Source organism: Corvus kubaryi, unplaced genomic scaffold (genome assembly GCF_017639235.1).
Source record: "Corvus kubaryi isolate FWS band 111438036 unplaced genomic scaffold, C.kubaryi_AGA036_p1.0 37334, whole genome shotgun sequence".
In the NCBI taxonomy this organism is placed as follows: Eukaryota; Metazoa; Chordata; class Aves; order Passeriformes; family Corvidae; genus Corvus; species Corvus kubaryi.
The window spans coordinates 15,174,709-15,194,985 of NW_024581108.1; the positions used below are offsets into that span (position 1 = coordinate 15,174,709).

The 20,277-nt window shown below is 38.4% G+C and overlaps 1 protein-coding gene across 5 annotated transcripts in view; it reads right to left on the minus strand.

The window, feature by feature from the left end:
• The window catches only part of ST6GALNAC3 (ST6 N-acetylgalactosaminide alpha-2,6-sialyltransferase 3), a 215,317-nt gene that overhangs the window by 143,053 nt on the left and 51,987 nt on the right, over positions 1 to 20,277 (minus strand). Inside the window, exon 1 of one of the 5 annotated variants that reach the window (XM_042030450.1) lies at positions 6,136 to 6,205. The exons of the other annotated variants lie outside the window; for them this stretch is intronic. The gene's annotated coding sequence lies outside the window, so the exon portion shown is untranslated. Of the gene's footprint in view, positions 1 to 6,135; positions 6,206 to 20,277 lie in introns of those variants that run through there. 5 annotated transcript variants of the gene reach the window in all.

Sequence of the window (20,277 nt, forward strand, 5' to 3'; positions counted from 1 at the left end):
GAATATTGTCTCACTGCCCCTTCAGATTGTTGTTCAGGTGTTTTTCACATTACAAGGGAGATCTTGCAGTCATAAATTTTCTCCACCATGCTTATGGATGGAGAATTCTGCTTCCAAAGGCACCAGCAAAAGGAGCTTTACAAGATTTCTGGGTGAGAGCTCAAACTGATTTATTATTTGTCAAGAGACACATTAAATAAACTTAGTCTTTTCTGCTGTCATCAGCTGTCTGAAAGACAAGCTGTAAGAATTAGAGTTTCCTTTAATGCCACAGCACTTAGGCTAGAAAAAGCACAGTTGAAGCATCTTATATTTGGAAGGAAGGTGTGATGTCAGGGATGAATATTGCTTGCTGGGGCTGTCTGTTCCCTCAGCAGGGAATTAGTTCCTGTGCAGTGTTTTCTGTGTATGTTTCCACTGGAGGTGAACAAAGTTGTAAATTGCCTTTGGTAAATTACAATTTGGTGAATTACAAGGAGGATGAAGTGTCATGTCCTTCTCACAATCTGTAACGAGGATCTCTATAAAGTGATTCAGCATTCCTTTAAAGGTCATTATTGCCCAGGTGCAAGAAGCAACCTTCTATTAGTTACTTTCAGAACACAGCCTCTCTATTGCCACTGCAGAAATTCTCATGTTTGCTTTTGTCACAGAACTTTCTCATAGTTTCTGGTTCTTTAGTCTTAAAAATCAAAACCAGCACTCTATACAAACAGCAGTGCAGATTATCAAAGCAATGATTTCTGCTTAAGCTTCTGAAAACTAAAGTAAATGGTGTGCCATGCACTGTGGGCTAGGCATGCTGGAACCCTGATCAATATACTACTGAAAGCTAAGATATCAAAAGGAGATGATGCATACAATTACATGGGGCAGTGCAACATAAAATGTAAAGTCATGCAGCCATGCAGAATTATTCGCTGTATTTAAATCCTGTGGACATACTAAAAACTGCAGCTGTGTGAACCAGATACCAACTTGCTATGCACAAACTCTGTGTTCTTAGACCAGTATCAGATTCTCAGATTCATCAAACTAATGATGAAAGAGAAAGAAAATAAAGAAATTACTCAGAAATGCACTGATACGCTGATGGAGGGGCAGGCTTTTTTTTTTTTCTTTAAACAGATGCATCTGCACGAACTTCTCCAGACTAAATGGTGTTAATCACATTACCACAGTAAGTCCCACAGCAAAGATGATTCATCTGCTCTGCTGATAAGGAAGGCCATCTCCGTTCCTGCAAACCATGCCCCTCTCCACATCACTTAGTTTCCTATCTTGTGATGTAAATAGAAGTGGGACTAGACTGCACACCCTTGACACACAAGTCCCACTAACATTTCAATAACAGTTCCCCACTATGCATAAAAGCCCTTATTAGCTGTCTTTGAGTGCTGCTGAACCTGACACAGCACTAAACTGTGGCAAACAGGGTGGGATTAGAAATTTCAAAACCATTTAGATGCCTTAAAGATGCACTATCGTAATCTGCCTTTGGGAATGATCTACCCTCAGAGCAAAAGCTACCACATTAGCAACATACTCCAATTCCCACAGGCTCTCCTGCAACCTCGTTATAGCTACCATAAGCCCTGTTTCAGCATTCTCCACTGTTTATGCTGGATTTAGTCACAAAAAGCACCTCATGCACCCTTCCCAGAGCAGCTAGAATCAGGTATTTGTAGACATATGCTGCTTTTAAACTAAATCTATATGACTGAGCTTTAGTTTTTCCCAGCATCTCAAAAATTGGAGCAACTCAAAGGGCAAATAATAAATTTCCTAAAGTAAACCTGCACACCAAAGAAACTGGAGACTGATCTGTGTTCAAATGCAAGACAAACGCTGTAGACCCGCCCACAGCTCTGCTGTACCTGTTAGTCTCATTTTCCAAACTGAGACTGGCAAGTTGCCTCTGCACTACAACTATTAGCAGAATGCAAACAGTGCAAATGAAAGATGCATAAGGTGATCCAGGGCACTCAGTTTCTCAAATTCTGTGGCTTGAATTTGGGCCAAAGCAGTGACTGTTTAGAATCTGAATGCTGATCTGGAGTCAGGAACTGTTCCTAAGTTTCTGCCTGGAGCCCATCTATACCATGTTCAGAATAACAGCATGTGCCATAACCATCAAAGATCTGTACACTTCTGCCAAAACTGTACCCACTTCACTGAAACCTAATTTGGCCCAGACTCTGAAATTACTTAATTCAAACAGCATCTTGTTAAAAATTTGCTGGGATCTATCCCCTAGTGTTTTATCAGCAAGATGACAAAAATTTAAAATACAAGTTTATATTTTTTGAGGCCAAGAATTTCTGGCTTTATAATAACACTATTGACTGGTAAATAAACAGAAAAAAAGGAGGGTAAAAATTTATCATGCAGGATAATATTCCTTTCATAAATACTCAAATTATATTTACCTAGCAAAGAAAGAGCAAGGCAAGCTCCTGAACTGCTTAACACTTCAACTGTTCAGAGAAATTCTTGGATATTGCTAGCAGATAAAAGATAAGTTCTGAAATGAATACCCTTTCATTTCTCTTTCACGTAATTCTCATTACTTGAGATAAGAGCAAATTACCTCAAATGCATCCCTTATTGAAAAAGTAAGGCTATGTTTCCATACCCTTAGAACATATAGATTCTCCTCTCATTCTTCATCTCCATGTTTGTTAGAGATGCACATAGTGCCAGTGTCTTTTCTCCTGTATCCTGCCCTCAAGAAAAGCCTAGGGTATACAGAAAAGAAGTGTAAAACAGGGACAAGTTTTGGGCCAAATCTACGTATCTTATTTTTCACCATCCACTTGATCCTATTTTCTCCAGAGTTACAAAGTATTTAGATGTAAATGTCAAGTTAATGCACATGAACAAAATAGTTCAAGCAAAAAGAAAGCCACCTATGGGTAAAAACACATTATTAAAATGCGTACATATTTCAGACCATACTTCAGAACAGCTCTCCCTCAAAAAGGCTTGAGTTTGCCAGTAAAAACAGCATCCAGCAAGCAAAGAAACTCATTTATTTCAGAAGACAAAGACCAATTCACCTTCCTTGAAGGAACTCTCATGACTGAAATACTTTCCTAATTGATAGTGAGTATTTTTCTGGTATAGAAGTGTTTCACCAACAAACATGAGGTGAGCACAGCAGGCTGACTCTTATGATGTCACCCTGAAATGAGTTGACTCAGGTGGGCACCCCTTCCAACCTCACAACACCACTTTTCATCACTGTAGTTTTAAAAGCCATTCCAAAATTTCACTGGTTTAGAAATACATACTACAAGACAGAAATTGCAGGGGAAGTGGGAAAGGCTGTATTATTCCTATAAAGCAAGATAAATTGAAGGAAACCCTATCCTCTGACACTTTTTTATTTTCTTATCAATTTCAGACAAAACCCTGTTTTTTGTGGACAATAACTTCTGATCAATTGGTGTTAATTGTTTCAAAACCAATCACTGAATTTTTTACAAACCACAGGAAGATTGCCTGTGATATCTACACCACACCCCTACCAAAGCTGCTTTATGGGCTGTCATATCCTGCAAATTTCATTTAAAACTCAGCTCTGCCTCTGAACTATTTAACAATTAGATGAAATGTTTTGCTGCAATTTCACTGCAATTCAATTGAGATGAGAGTTCAAGTGAAAGAAAACTTCAAAATGCCACTCAATTTATACCCATCTTTATATTGCTTAAAATACCCAGGACCACTTCCAGCAAAAAATCCAATTGCTGCAAAAACCTAATGGGCCTTAACATTTCCTATTCCACAGACCCAAACACGGACAGACAAACTACAGGTTGATGTTGTTTAGAATACTGTAGGACACCAAAAGAACACTCCAGGGTAAAAAGCTCCCTGCTGCTAATGGTCTGTGTTTGAGCTGACAGCAGTGACACACATACACAGGGTGAGAACTCCTGGGGGTAAAGTCATGATACAAATGAAACATCGTCTGCAGAAGGAGGGGGCACGGATTTGCTGGTAATGGTTATTGGGAATTTGCACACGTACATGCAAATAAAAGAAAGGGTAAAAAGCAAACCAGGCTGAAAGTTAGCTTGAGGAATAAAGAAGCTGACATGTGAATTTAGAATACCATCAAAAAACAGAGAAGGAAGTACATGCATGCAGTAGAGAGAAGGAAAGGATGCCCAGAGAGAAGGACAACCATTACTTGCCAACTGGTTTATAGAGCCACATAAATGTTTCAACTGGAAAAGACCTTTAAGATCATCAGGTCCAACCACTAACCTGACTCTGTCAAGTCCACCATTAAATCACGCCCCTAAGTGCAACAACCACGACTTTTAAAAAACATCCAGCCCCACCCCCCAGCCACTCCTCACAGGACTCACTCTCTAGACCCTTCACCAGCTTCATCCCTTCTCTGGACATGCTCCAGCCCCTCAATGTCTTTCTTGTAGAGAAGGACCCAAAACTGGACACAGGATCCGAGGTGTGGCCTTACCAGTGCTGAGTACAGGCGAACAATCACTGCCCTGGTCCTGCTGGTCACACTATTGCTGATACAGGCCAGGTGCCATTGGCCTTTTTTGGCCCCCTGGAGACACACTGGCTCGTGTTCAGCCAGCTGACAGCCAACATTCCCAGGTCCTTTCACACCACGGGCCTTTCCAGCCACTCCTCCCCGAGCCTGTAGCGCTGCATGAGGTTGTTGTGACCCTGTGTGTCATTATATTCACACCTGATCTGTCTGCCTAAATAGAAAGAAAACTTGTGAGTCCTACCTAGCTCTGCCCTTTCTATGAAACCATCAGTTGCAAAAACAGGTCTGCCACTAAAGCTTTGACTACTACAGAAGTAACCCAATACATGCATGAAACAACTAGGAACTGATGGAGTCTGCACTAACACAAGATTCAGCTGAAGGACCACTAGAAGTAGTGAGCAACATTCCAGTATTCTTCCAGCATTGTCCCTCTCATTTGTTATTTTTAGCTTGCTGTTCTGAGAAAAGAAGTCACAGATGTCTCTAACCTGCCTGTCTATTCACCACCTTCAATAGTCAAGATTTCCTTGCAAGTTCCATGAAAATCTTCTTGACAGGGTATTCTCAAAAGTTATCTACACCCACTGCACTTCTGGTCCACACTAATACACACAGACTAGCCAGGTATCCAGGCCTCCTGGAGCTCAGGATCTCTCATAGCACTGATTTGAGAAAGCCCTGCCACAAAGGAAAAGAACTAGAAAGAACTAGAAAAGAACACCAAGGAAAAAGTCAGAGGTATGGCAAGGAGATGCTCTTTCATAAAGGATATGAGGAAGCAGCCAGAAAAGCAAGAGATATTGTGGTGTGGAAGGAGGCAAACATACAGTGACATAAGACTTCCATCCTGAGGCAAGCACATTGTATGAACTCAATTACTGATGGAATGACTTTTCACTCATTAAGAAACTCACTTCAGATAGTTTGTTGGTGTCTGCTCTCACTGCTTCCTGAACATAGAGATTCATTAAGAGGGTCAGGTAGCAATAAGTCCGTGAGACAAATGAGTCCATGTAAGGGTGTTAGAATGTCTGCAAAGGACACAAGTAAAGCACTCAGACTCCTATTAACAGTGGCACCATAGAGCCACCAAGTCCAAGCCTTATCATGGACCAGCACAAGCCAGAAGCCACTAAAAGACTTTTACATAAATACATAACCTGTTATCAGGAATCTAACGTTTCCATGGGGAAAATGTAAGGGTTTTGTTTACAGCAACAACTGAGACACAACAGCAAATTAAAAGAATTCATATCTCTAATAATCCTTTTTGACAGAATTCATCAGCCAACTCAGGAGCCCTGCAGTTTATTCTGATTAGGATGAGAAATTTATGATAGAACCAAGTATCTCAGGCAATTTTGTCTGATAATAAAAAAATAAAACAAGCAAAAAACCAAAGAACCCTCCCAATGAATAAAAGAACCTAAACAAAAACTAAACAAAAAAAAACCCAACAAAAACACTCCCACAAAACAAAAAAAACCCAAACCAACCAAACAAAAAAAACCCCCCCAAAAACAATAAACCAAACCCAAACACACAGATTTGCCTCAAATGCAACAGAAATTAAAGTAAAAGAAGGTATTTTCTTTACTCACAGAGTACCAAACTTCTTTCTAGCTGACACTTAGTTCAGAAGGATTTTTTTTGGCTTTTACTCTGAACTTGAATGCCAGGGATTTTGTGACAACCGATGCTTTAAATACAACCCTCTCTCACTGCTCCAGCACCCCATCTACTTTCTCTTGCCTGTATACCCAAGGCTTCATAAAATCATTTGCAATGAAACCTTCTGCCCACATGCACCCTGTGCCTGCTCGTGTTTGAAGTGGAAGCTGCTATCACTCTACCATCTGTTCTGTAAAAGAGCATCTCTGTTTCATAACGATATTCCCAGATGAAGGGCAACTACTGCTTCCCCATTGGCAGCAATAGTTTTAGTCCAATTCAGAACAATATCTATTAGCAAAAATACAGAGCAAAATATACTGCATTCCAAGATAAAAAGAAAAAATATCTTTAAATAAAGTCACCTGGAGAGCAACCCTAAAGGCATTGAAGAAGTTAAGGAGAGACAGTAACATTACACATGAGTGTGTGGGTCTGTCCTATTTTAAACCCTTTAAAAGGACCTTTTTGATGCTAAAGAAAAGCATGAAAACATTTATGGTAAAAGGCCAGCTTACAATGTCCTTGGATCAAAGGCCAGCCAAGGCCACCTGCCCTTGCAAGCCTTTTTCAACATAAACCTCCACACTTTATTCATTCCCTTTCAAGGCCTGACTGAAAGTACAACCCAGTTGTGACAATTTGGGAATAAATTTAGGAAAATGTTTGAATTTTGAGTGACTGATCCTACAACTTTAGTCTTATATCAAACAACCAATTAAAGAAGGCTCTATTTTTATTTTTTTTCCTGGCAAAACATCTACTCTTCAGTGCAGTGTTGTGGAGTTTCACCTATATGACCATTGTTTCTCTCTCACTCAGGCCAGTATCTGTGTTCAGCCTCAGTGGCTTTCCTGTCTGATCATGAGCAGATATTATGGATCCCACACTCTGCACTCTTTGGTCCCTACCTTTAGACACTGGATTTTTTTAAACTTTTTTTAAAAAATCTGATTTCCTGTTCATTTTTAAGGTCAGACTTACAAAACATGCACAACCTACCTGTGCTTGATACAGCTTGTTAAATATTTTATTTTATTTGTGTTTTTATTAGCAGAATTCAGCCCTCTGGGGCACTTTCATGAAGGATGCTTTTGAAATGTAAATGTGATTGATTTGATATTACAGCTTATATTATTCTTACTTGCACAGTGCCTTTGGGAAGAAGAGAACAGAGTTTTCTTTTTACTGATGAAAAGGTCTATGGCAAGTATTTTCCTCTTTTCTACACACAAAGAGCCTACAACCTTCTAAAGAAACATTACCTGTCTTTGTATGTTCATGCTAACCAACTTCTAGTGCTTCTTCCATTTTCTGAACTGTTCTGGATAACAAAACCAATAAATTTGATACTGCCATTTAAGATGCAAGTTCAAATTTATACACTATGCAGACACAGTTTCACCTTTAATAGAGTAAATAGTGCAAACCTCACCGATATTATTCCAGTTGCTAATGAAAAGTGCATATAGCAGTTCAGCTCAGTGGTCAAGAACAGGCTGCTGTGTTTGCAAAACCCTATTATAACTTAACTCATGTAGTGAGAATTATTTGACTATTTCAAAAAGCAGTTAAATAAATGAAAAATCCTTTATATAACATTAAGTCCTTTATATAGAATGTATTCCAGAAGAATATTCAAACATCTGGAAATGATGGGCTAGCACACTCCCATTTGAAACCCATGTGTTATACTTTTCCCTGTGGAAAAGTGGGTGGAATGGACACAGATAATATATTTCACTGCAATTCTACAATCTCCTTCTTGCTTCAAAGAAGGAATATTTGTATGACTTCTACAACCTATCAAATCCCAGCTATTTAGGAGAAATACTTCCCACAGCAATAAACAATGGTAACTGCTTCAAAATAGCGATGTATTGTCTGGGGAGATATTAAAAGTAAAGCAAGTAACTAAGAAGCTATCTGCATTTCACATGCACAGTATTAAAATACACCCGCAAGAACAAAAGGCATTTGGGTAAAATTTAAGCAATATTAAGCGTGGAGTTTTTCCAGTGAATTGCTAAAGCTCAGAAGATGTAACTAATTAGAACAGAAGGCTGCAACAGTTAGACTCTTTCAAAAAGAATAGTTAAGGTACGATGCCATATGGTTCTGAAAACTCATTTAATGCAATCCAAATAGAAGAACATGTGCATGTACCCCTGTGAGTTGCCCAAGCATTAATAGTGCCTTTTAACTCAGCCATTTAGTGCAAGCACAACTGTTACTGAGCTGCATGACTTTAGACAGTGAAGGTAAAATTACACTGTGAAAAGATCACAAAAGCTGTGAAAAGAGCATAAACCAAAACAAATATTCACCTATGTGTTATGACACATAATGTTCCATTCTGCTGAAACAAGCTATGTACAGAAAAAAACTTTTTAACTTCAAAAGAGCAACTGTATCCTTGCACAAATTTGCACAGTGGTTAGAGCAGTGTGGTCATGCAGCAGATCCTGAGGCAAAGCACTTAATCTATATAATATCTAAATTGCAAAGCTACATGCTCAAAATACAGAAAGAGCCACAGCTATAAATCACTTATAGAAAAGCCCTCATGTTTGACAGTATCAGGTGCCATCTGTTCCTATTCAAGTGTGCTCCTTGGAAAAAAAATCAAGAAGAAATTAGAGTTTAAGAAAGAAGTTGGCATGACATTCACGAATCTAACAAAGAAGTTGAGTTAGAACTGAGAAAATAGCATTTAAGACCTTGACCAGAAAAATTTGGTTGTCATTCAGTACTGTGAAACTAAAAACGTTTTTACTAATAAAGCAGCAGCATTTTGAGAAGTTAGTCCTGCCTTTAACTAGGGTATTGCACTATTGACAGTGATCCAGAAATAATACCAAAAGCAGAACTTTTGCTCTTCCTCTGTCTGAGAGAGTCTGGACCTCATTAAAATCCCAAGGCTTAGTTCACCACTTCACATATAAACCATTCTTCCTTCCATCCCAAAAAAAGAATTCATGCACCAAGGAGTAGTTTGAAAACCTTATTCTCTATTACTCTATCCTGCTGGAGCTATTCTTACCTTCTGTGTCAAGAGCTATCATTGTTATAAAACCTTTAACTGCTAGTTATTTTTACCACTGCACTTGGCATGTTTTGGGCATCCAGTAATACACAAAATAAGCCCTTTCAATGAAGCCAAAGTAAGAACAGAAGACTATTTTTGCTATTGTTCAATTAATAAAACCGCCTCATATCAATAATCCCAGACTCATCCCTTAGGAGGCAGAATATAATCCCCTGGGAGGTTTCAGTAAAAATGGAACTGTGCTCCAGTTCTGTAACTGGTAATTTCCTCCCACAAGCTCAGTGTTGATGTGGACACCCTGCACAGGTTCTGCTCATGCCACTGCTGACAGGATAATGGCTCTGTATTCATACCCGTTCCAGTTCCTCTATCTTAATCACCTGGGGGGCTGAAGCCACTTGCTTAATTGTGTATATTTTACAAGCAGTCAATGCAAAATTAATTACTATCTCTTCCGGTCCTCCCAAAGACATTTTGAAGGATTTCCACATGTGTAAATTTTTTTAAAGCGTCCTTCATTGATCTATGTCTCTGCCATAGATCTGTGTGCTGCTTTCTGTTCTCTTCAATCTGAGTCTGGAAAACAAGGCACCTTTTCTGCATCCCAATGCCTAAATGTATTCATTGACATTTAATAATATGTTTTACTACCCTGGCCTTTGAGTGTGTTGTATTGCAACTGCCTGGGCATCCCACAGTTTCCCCATGGGTCAATGACACTTCTAAGGAGGGAATAAGCAAAATTCTATTTGAGCTGATGGTATCACTTTCTTATTGCAACACCTTTGAATGAAAGGTTGTAAATAACAGGAACAACACAAGGCAGCTCATTGCTTTTGGTGTCAGCTCCCTTCAGAAGCTACCTTATGGCTACTAGTTAGGCCACACCTGGACAACACAAAAAGCTGCATTGCCTTCGCTTTTAAGGAGGCAAAAGATTTTGCAGAAGGTTAATTCAGAAAATAATGTGTCTGTAAATCAGAGTTTTTGAAAGCTTATTTTGAATAAATTTCTGTGATACAGAATGTATGGGAAAACTGTAAAGAGCATTAGCTTAAGAATCATTCTTTTATGTCACTTCCCTGATTTGTAACATTTAGCTAGTGTGGAAAATCGTTATTTAAAAACCCATACTTAAATGTGCAAGACAGATATTCAGATATTCTCATCATCTTCAACACTGCAGATTCTCACTAGTAGAACTTTGCATCATTGAGCAGTCTTCCAAGAGAACAACATGAATAATATACATTAATTTATGATTTATTTATCTTTACCCCGACTGCCTTAGTGTCTATATTCTGACAGCATATTGAAATCCAGCCATCTCTGGAACAGAGAAACTAGCCTCCCAGAGCCCCAAACCAGCACACTGTGGGAGACAGCAGAGCAAAAAGGTGCCAGAACAAACACTACCTGAAAGAAAGGTGTCCTAGAGACATCAGTTCTGTATACAGAAAGATATACTTGTAAATGTCTCCTCTGAAAGTCTCCAGTTTTATGGGAAAAGAGGCAATGAAAGATACCTCATGAGGGCACACAAGTTAGAGCAAGGGACAGACTTCTTCTAGGTGGGTAGTTAATATCTAGTGATCAAAGCTTTTTTCCTTGAAATCAGCAGAACTCCTACTGATTTCCGTGCATTTTCCTTCCCATAACTATGTTTTGATACGGGAAACTTTAAGTAAAGGTGAATAAAAAAACCACTTCAATGAGGCAAATTCCTCTTTCAAAAATAATTATTAAAGGTCTTTCTTTGTCCTTTTAGCCTTTTCCTTCCCCCTCCAGAGAAGGCATCAAAATCTGGTTTTCATCTTCTCAAATCAGCCCTGCCTGTTGTTACAACTGTACCAAAGCTGACTGACCAGCTTTGATTTTTTGGTCTGCTATTTCCCATTAACAATCTTTGTTCTGACAAATACTCTGGACAAAGTAGCTCAATATCATCTCCCTGAACACAAGTGTCTACCACCACTTCACAAGCCTTGGTCTCTGGCTGACTTTCCAAGAAGGCTGTGTCACACCTACACATTTTCTGTGTCGCAGAACACATGAAATGGCACTAGACACCTGTATTGAAGCAGCTGAAGCAACTGAATCCCATTGTTCAGTATAGACCATCCCAAAGCAGAAATATTACATCAGTCTGATAAGATCTATTCCAAATTCAGCACCTGGGTCAGGACAGATGAAGAGGAACCTCAGAGCTTTAGGTACTTTTATACGCAGTTTAATTCCACTGTTGTCTCAAAGGACAGATTCCCTAAAGACCATGTTGAGCTTATAGATTTAAGACTGGTGTATTCTATAAATTCACTGTATACTTGAGTTTACATACTAGTCACTGCTATTTTGTAACAGTAGACTTATAATAATAGCATTTCATACGGCTTCACAGTTAGGGAAGATGGAATAATCATTTAGGAATCCACAGGGGGCCAGTGAAACCAAGTAAATGTTTTCCTATTCAAATTGTGGTGTGAAGGCAAAATTTTTCATTGAAAGTACTGGGATAGATTTTTCAAAAATCTCTCTAAATACCTTTCCTACAAACTCTGTCATAATATATACTAATGTGTTTTCTTGACTGTCAATCATGAAATTAATCACTGAATTACCTAATTATTTCTAAGATCTTTATGATTCTTAGCACTTTCTTTCTACACGATTTCCCTTTTCATTTTAGAACTGATTTCAAGAAAATATTTTAAAATATGCATTATCTAAGAAAACAACTATTATAAGAATAACAAATGATTACTATCTGCTGGCAGAAAAACATTTCAGTCAAATTATTGTAACTTGTATGTTGAAGTGAAGTCTGGATTACAATATTCAGAATTAGGTAGAAGAAAGCGGGGTGAGTTAGAAACAAAGGGAACACTAAATACCTAGAAAGAAAATCAGTGAATTTCTTAATTTACTCTTCAGAAGTAAAGTCGGCAGGTCCTTGAAATTTGAATGAATGTTTACATTAAACACTGGTTGCAAAATTTTAATGTGTTTTAGGAGCAAAAAACTCCAATGAATTCTTCTAGAAGAGAAACACATTAAATCGTATTTCAAAATATTTAAAAACCTCTGTTGTTTTAGACCAGGGAGACCCTGGTGCTACTACTTCTGGTGCAATTGATTTACTTGCACAGAAATCATTCATCTATCAGTATGGAAAACATAAAAGTCAAAGCAGCTATAATATATGTGTACCAGTAAAGCCATCTGTTATGCATTCTTTTCTTTTTCCCCTTTTTTTTTTAGCCCAGCAAATAAAAAAGGCTTTATTAACCTTCAGTAGAATTAAACATGTTTTTTTAAAAACAAAGGATGACTGAGTAACTTCCATGCAAGAGTTCTTTAGACAGGACAATGAGCCCAAGCTGCAGACCACTAACCAAAAACTGCCAATGCCTCACCAATCTCATTTAAACTTCCTTGCCTCGGTTTCTTATTGTGGGATTATAAAATAACAGTGTCATAACAGGGATGATTTGAGGTCACCTTATTCTTGTGGCTAATGCTGTCAGTAAATTTAGTTATAAAGTAGTTCAAAAGAAACCATATGTGTGAAGAAACACACATAGCCACATGTCTTGGGAGAACAGGTGACCCACAAAGAAGCAAAACCCACTCCCTTCCTCCATGTTTTCTAGCAGTTCTCAAATCGCTTTATTCAACTTATTCAATCATCTCCAATTAATTTTCCCCTTTAGGTAGTCTGACTAGATTAAAATAAACAAACAATAAAAAAAAAAAAACCCGCAACAAAATGACACAACCACACAGAGACACCTCTGCTCTAAAAAAAGGGGAGGGGGAAAATCAAGTCAAAAAGAACATGCCCCAAATAGTGTAGCTCTGTGTGATGAGTTCATCTATGAAGGTAGAAAGCAATAAAGAAATCTACTCTCATCATCTACATGACAGGAATATGGCTCTAGTGAGGGCTCATCAATCATGCTCCACATCATTAGATGTTCTAAGAACAGTCACACACTGAAAGGTGGGAAACTTGGAGAAGAAAATCAATGTGATCTGACCACTTCTGAGACCAATGGGACTGAGAAGTGCCTGAGTGCAATGCAAGTTCATGCTGCATCAGGAGAGACCCCAGCCAGCCCCACTGTCCACAGGCTGCACTCTGGAGCGCTGCCTTTGCTGGGCTGTGAAGTGACACCACAGACCTCCTGCGAGCCCTGGGCAGCTCTGCCCGAGCAGCGATGTCAGGCTATGTCCTGTGCTTAGTTCTGGGTCTTCTTATCAACTGAAAACAAAATATAACAAGAGGTGGACCAAAAGATGAGGTACTCAGTGGGAATGGAATGCTGACGATATTTTAGAAGTGACCTAGAGCTGAGAATTTCAGGGAGAAAAAAAAAAAATGAAGAAAAACTATCTGTGGATTGAATGAGGATCCTTTATCAACGTTTGCTCTGACATTTAAAAGTAAAAAAGTAACAAAAATAGAAGTTAAACTTGCTGTCTAGCAAAGAAAATAACTCATCCCAGAATGTCTCTGTGAGTTAGAAAACTTGGTATTTTTGGCCCCAAAGTGTGTACTATTAAATAGTGTGATAATCACAGCTCAATATATTCTAGGATCAGTGGTGCTTGTGGAATTCTTAGTTGGTGGGGATCTCAAATTTTAGTAGACATGCCTGTGTGTCTAATGCAACAGATAGTAAAGAGAACAAATTCATACAAAACAGGTACAGCACAAGCTGGAATATTTTTATACTAATTCTCCCCCCTCCTCTGCCTCCCCCAGAAAAACCAAACAATAAACCACGCCACATTATTTTGCAGAAGATGTTGCAACTGTCTCCTACACATCCCTCCTTGGTGCTCAGCCCAAGAGTCTGCACACCCAGGGAACCTGGGGACAGAACATGGAAATCCTACTGCAGGCCAGAGAGGAGCACAAAGGCATCAGAGAACATGAACTATCACAACAATAGGTAACAGTAGTAAAAAGTAAGTTTAAATACAACTTCACCAATTGAAAACAGATTTTTAAACAGTTTTTACAGAATATATCAAAATCAACTTAGTCTAATCCTGTTTCAACCTAATTTAGTATTCAAAATCCACTTACTTTAGCAGCTTACAAATCTACTTCTTTCCCAACACTATCAGTTTTTTCTTGTATGCTGCTTCAGGAAAGCTCTCCTGGGTCCCTCAGGTTCATACCGAGAACTGAGTTGATACATCGTAGCCACGTATACGGGACAATGCAAGGCTTAGCATAACAAGGTATTTTAAATTTTTATTTTTTTCTTCAAAGGATACATTAAGAATATAGTTTCTGCTCTGGAATATCTTACACCCCATGCAAAACATTATGGCTGTCTTGGATTGATACAATATCAGGGAGATTTTTTCCTTTCATTGTCCCCCCCTAAATCTCACAAATTCTAGCAGGAATAGTCTGTGTTATGGACCTCTTTATTGCTGACAAAGAAAACAGGTCCAAGTCACTGTAAGGTTAATCTTTCTTCACAGCTATCTCTCATCCCTCCAAAGGCTGCATTAAACACCTTCCAAATGACAAAACAAACAGGTAGAGCGAAAACAACAAAAAAAAGAGAGACATGAAAAATAGCAGTTCTTCCTTTAAAGCCATCCAGAACACGAACTTGAATTTTGCATCTAATGCCTACACATTGAGGCTTACAGAAACATTAAAAATGCATGAACAGAATGTGAAATAGCTTGAAGAACACAGAACACATCTGTTAACCAAATGGAAAGTATCTTAAAAATTAAAGAGGCTGTGGAAATTATTTGGTTTATTCTTCTGCATTGCACACAATCATTATGTGTTCTTCTCTTCTAATTGAGTCCTCTAAGCTGTAAGAGATTAATAAACACAAGTGTCCAGCCATAATGTCTATTTATATCAGTCTTTGATCAAGCCTAACTGCAACAAATTAGGAAGAGTCTTATAGTAGTAATTATCAGCATTATTACAAAAGAGCAGCAAAATACTTGCATAACATATTTCTCTTGGACCAAAGCCAACAACGGTAGTGAGGGAGGACAGTCTTAAAATGCTTTTGAAGACCTCAAAGTATACAAGAGCATGAACTGACTTAGATAAGTACCTGGATAAAAGAGGATACAACATGCTAAGACTCACTCTAAAATAAACCATTTTTGAAGATAAAGGTGTTCTTCATATAGTATTTTCCATCCATTGTGAGGAGGAGAAAAGGATGGACATGACGCCAGCAAGAATATAAGACTGACTGAGTATAACCATAAAGGGAATTTTAGAAGGGAATGTTATCAGTGTAAGTGGGCTGTCTTTAATTTGTATTAATATATACATAACACTACTCTCCCACCCTCCCAGGAAAAAAACCAAACAAATAAAAACAAAACCAAAACAAAAAAAAAAACCCAAACCAAAACCCAACATACATTGCAAACCACATTTTACTGTTTGCATAAGCTCCATTTTGAGGTTGTCAGTACAGTGAAAAAAATCTACAAGATAATTAATGAGATACAGCAAACCAATAAAAAAAAAGGTGTATTTTTCTTCTATGTCTTGTTCTACTTCATTAGCCAGCAGGAGGAAAGTCTTGGAGCGTGCAACTCAGCAATTTGTCTGTTGTCTCAGAAACATACCAAACATATTTGATATGCTAGAGGGGGGAAAAAAAAATCTCCTTGACTTCCTTATTATTAATCCACATCTGAGAAGTCATGCAGTTTTCATGCATCTGTACCTGAATAGCCAGCAGAAGTGAGAAAACTAGATGTCTGTGTCCTTTGGTGATACAATCCAGTATTTCCATTATTTAAAAAAACATGGAATTTTTTTTTTAATCTAGAATCAGTGCCATGAATCAAGGAAAAGATAGCCAGTCTTTTCTATAGCTCATTAATTACCATTACACAGCTAAGATAGACACTACTACTTCATAAAAGAGCAGATAATTAATTTCACTACCAAGAAAGGCTCTTTTCTAGAGAGATCTATTTTTACTTCTTCAATACCATTAAAATATGTACACAGCCAATCCTTATGCAGAGCTAAAGGCAGTTTTTAAATTACCAGTTATGATGTTAATTCTTTGTTAACAAGATTTGTGATTTATATAGCATGTACAGTTTAATATAACTATAATTTGCTCTCCTGCTGCTAATTGATGAAAAAGCACTACATACTTTTTTTAAACCTTGAAGAAAAATTAAGCATCATTTTCTAATGTGTTATTGTCCATTACTGTACACAAACTGCTTTAAATAATACAGATGATGATCTAAAAATCAGTTCTAGGATTACCTTTAACTTCCATACCTTGAATATCTCTGTTACGTACCATCAAATAATTAATATAATCTCTTTCTTTGAAGTGTGAGTAACAGTAGAGGAAAATGGAAGGGTAATAAAATGTACAACCAGAATAATGTTGTTTGAACACAATTTCCAACTTTTTAACGTGCAATTTTCAAAAAAAATAATTATACTGGTGCAGGGGCATATATAATAACGATAAAACAAGCCTTATTTAAAACAAACAAACCCACTAATATTTCCTTTCAGTTAGTTTATAGAGCTTTCCAATTCCCTTAAAGCTTTTTATTTTAGCTAGCACAAATTCTGGTAAAGGTAGCCAATGTTTGTTCCCTGACATTTCTGCTGAGAAGAAAAACAAGGATTTGCTCATCTTGCTCTCTGAATCCACAGTACATGTGTGAGAAATAATCAATAGCTCTTGGTTGCTACTGCAGAATATTTCTGTAAATAATCACTGCAGTTGTAATCCTTGGCCAACAGATGGGGGATCATCTTTGACTCTTCTCTCTCAAGAATGAAAGCACATTTCTGTGTTGTGTGCACACCAGTGTGAACTAATTTGGATCTACTATTTCAGTTTTGATGATTTTTCCCTCACACAGCTGCTAAAAATTTATTGATTTCAAATGCTCCCAAAAAGCTTCTGCCAAAATTTATCTTCTGTTTCCCCAAAGCTTTTAATTGCTTTGAGGTCAAACACCAAAAAGTATCACCCTTTAACCACCCCAATCCACCCCTCGCTCCCAATAATTAACATGAGCCAGATCTTTGCAGCTTTCAATCATAAGATCATTTTGGCCATGCTTGACCTCCCTTTTGGCTCTTCTGCTTTCTGTCAGAATTTCAGACACTATTTTTATTCTCAGAAATTTTAACAAAAAACCCCACCCAAACCTGCAGTTTTCAAGGTTGCACACAATGGCATTTTTACAAACCAAAGCCTGCCTTTGCCAGCATGCTTTGGGATGTGACAGCGTGTAACTCACCCAGCAACATAAGCAAGCTACAGACCAAACCTGAAAATAATGTGTTCAATATTAAATTCTTGCACAGGACTAAGTGATTAAGTCTAGGGAATAGTCTTTAGTAGGCATAAAATACTTTTTTCTTTATCAAGCAAAACAAAACTAAACAAACCCCAAGAAACCAACCAAACAAAAACCCCAGAGTAAACATATTACAGAGTTCCTACTCTTTGGAATATTTGTATACCTCTGAAGAGAATTTTTTGAAGAAATTCATACTGTGACTTTATGGTGTACATCCATTTTTTAATGGATTTATGTATATAAATGCTGTTAAGCTCCCTGGAACAAGCACTGTGCTCCTTGCTCTTTATTTCAAGACCAAGAGGTTCTTGTCCTTAATTAGCTTCTTAAGGTTGTTTTTACCACCACCTTGGTTTAGATGGATAAAGCCTTAGCATAATGAGATTACTAAAAAGCTCCACCTTACAATCCAGAGCATTACAACAATATACTTAAAATACACTTCTTCATGTATATGTAGTGGGACAAATGCAGAATTATGAATGACATTTACATGCTTCCCTCTATGTGCAAATTCTGCAGCCACATCAATAAGGCTTTTTAACGGAGACATCTTTACAAAACAGGTATTTGCTTTAAAAGCTTAGGTTAAAGCAAGTATCTTCAGTGAAAAAGATGACAATTTCAGTTTATTTCCAACACGCTATTGAAGATATTATTTAAAATGAGAGGGATATCTATCTAGAAGGGAAGGAAATCATGACACCCAGATCACTCACAGAATTCAGAATAGACTTTTTCACAAACAGGTTCAGGCCAAGGAATACTCCTAGAGTTAGCAATAAGTGTAATTCTAGCACAGAAGGTCATGTGTGTGCCCTAGGGAACCAGAGAGTTTAGACAAACTTCAGTTAATGGAAACTGCTCTCTTAAGATCAAAAAGAGGAACAACGAAATTGAATTTGCTTAATGAAAACAAATTTGATCTATTTCCAGAAGGGGGGGGAAAAAAGCTCATCTCTGATCAATTGAGATTCTTTGAGGATACTGCCAAGAAGATGAAAATCACAGCATAATTCAACCAATTTTTTTTTAACAGAAAAAAAGAAGGAACATCTCTGAGGTGAGCTCTAAGGTGAGAGCTTAATTACACGACAGGAAACTATTTTTAGAAATAACTAACTTTTAGATTTCAAGACCAGTCAAAGATTACAAAGTAAACTTCTAGTAAGTCTGTCCCCATTTCTGCCCATGACCAAAAGCAGAAGAGGACCTATACAGACTCAGCCCTCTCAGTGGGACACAATGGGGATCAGGCAACTGAATAAGGTTGACAGTAAGGAGACACCACAACAGTTTTACACTCAGGTGAATTCCTTGGAAAACCTTGGACCCTTCTGGACATTAGCGCACACACATGTTCCAGCAGTTCTGTGGAATTAGCATCAATATTTTCAAGTGCGATATCAGCATTATAGATAACCAGTAAGAAGAAGATTTGACTTTTAAAATACTCAGTGGTCATAAATATGTGAGCACTGCAAATCATATCAAATGCAAAAGAGAGCAGATCATTTAAGGTGCTCAGGCTAACAGCAGTTCAATAGTGATAAGCTTCAACCCTTATATCATAAAGCAAAGAAGAAGAAATTCTTGCAAAATCTGTCCATTAACATATGATAAAGCAGCAGGAATGTTTCTCCAAGATCCCAAAGTCAGTGATGATGGACACTGGGGATTGCTGCTGCTATTGGAACATAGCTATGGGCTACATGGACAATTGGTCTAACCAAGCAAAGTATTTATATTCTTTTTTAAAATCCAAGCTGTTGAGACTGTTGTGTGCAGAGAAGAAGCACAGGTGAGGAGGGAAAACCATGCGCAGCCACATTAATGAAACTGAACAGGAACAAAGATGGCCATCACTACCACCAATTTTGCAGTTCAATCAAGTTTTTCATTCACAAGTCTCCAAGGATTACGCAAGTGTTCATCAATGAGGTAACCAGTCTCTGTCCAACTCATTTTCAGATGAGTTAATGTCATAGGTTAGCAAGCATAGTCCCGGAAGGAATGTCCTTGCTAAGGGGTGCTTACAGTTTCCTCTGGGACCTGACAGAACCTATCAGCTGGCCAGTTTGAATATGGACAATTCTTTAAGCCACTTAAAGTTGTGATCACCTCTGTGATCCACACTTAAGAACAGACAAACTCCCCCCCAAGCTCTCTCTCGTTTCTGGTGCTGGGACAGGTGGCTGCGGGACCCGTGTGGGGGCCAGTGGACCCAGCCCAGGCCCTGCTTGGGCCAGGCCGGGCCGGGCCACGGCCATCCTGGAGCCGATGGACCTGTTCCAGCCATGGAACCCCCCCCACTGCCTTGCCGTGGGCAGCCAGAGCAGCTCGGCTCTCCCCCCTCTCCACTTCGATAAGAAAAATTCAGCATTCCAGCTGCAAAGCTGCAAGGCTGAGGTGAGATTAACCCTTCTATTGCTGTGAAGAGCTGAAAACCTGAGGGAAGAGAGAGAGGAGATGCTTAAAGCTGAAATTCTGTTGTGAAGCTATGATGTATCAGAGTATCCCGTTGTAATTTCATGAAGATATGGGGGGTGGAGTGTTCAACTCGTAAGCAAAAGCACCTGCGCTGAGATAGGCAGATGCTGACGCAGCTGTAATTTCATGAGAAGTTTGGACAGGGAGAGATGGACCAGATGAGGACTTTTGCTCCAAA